This window comes from Hipposideros armiger, unplaced genomic scaffold (assembly GCF_001890085.2).
Source record: "Hipposideros armiger isolate ML-2016 unplaced genomic scaffold, ASM189008v1 scaffold_525, whole genome shotgun sequence".
Taxonomy (NCBI): domain Eukaryota; kingdom Metazoa; phylum Chordata; class Mammalia; order Chiroptera; family Hipposideridae; genus Hipposideros; species Hipposideros armiger.
The window spans coordinates 1,024,176-1,025,004 of NW_017731875.1; positions in this window are offsets into that span (position 1 = coordinate 1,024,176).

Here is an 829-nt window from a genome sequence, read left to right on the forward strand (position 1 = left end):
ATTGTCTATAGCATCAAAACCAAGGAAATTCGCAATAGCATTTTTCGTATGCTGTCTAGAAAAAGGGGTGAGGTCTAAACAAGACAGACAATACCCTGAGAACACAGGAGTTTGGATCAGACCTATTGCCTGGATATTAGCCTTGCAAATGGAAGAAATTCCATAGCTTATTATTGCTTATGAATGAACTATAAGCTTTAATAGAGAAAAGAAAAATAGTCCCTCTTTCCCCCTGAGAAGAGAGAAATGTCATTACCCTGAAGTAAGATTATCAAAGGAGACATGGAACCAAGGCTTTTTCTTGTTGAGAACACCATTTATCTATAGAATCCTTGAATAGTCATTTGTTTTCCCTCCTGGGAATAGGTAGAATGGGTCCTGGGAGATTTCTGTTTCCAGGTACATGCAGTTTAGTGATACATATCTGTTAGTGAAAAAAATCAAGACACAAAAGAGTGTGTATTGTATTATTGCCTTTATATAAAGTTGTGCAACAACTGTAATTAATTTAGTGTCAAAAACAACAGTGGTTACCTCTGTTCGATGTACAGGAAAGAGAATGACTGTGGAAACATAACAAAATTTTTTGGAAGATAGAAATGTTCTATGTTGTGTTAAGGATGATGTAAGTTACATTGGCTATATCCATTTGTCAAAATGGTACAGATAAATTTGCACATTTCAATGTATGTCAATTTTACCTCTAAATCTCTAAATAATGATAATAATAATAGTGATAATAATAAAATACTAACAATAATTATTGGGTTACATAGTGGGTGGAAGTATAGAACATATAAGAATGGCATAATGTTGATAATTATTGAAG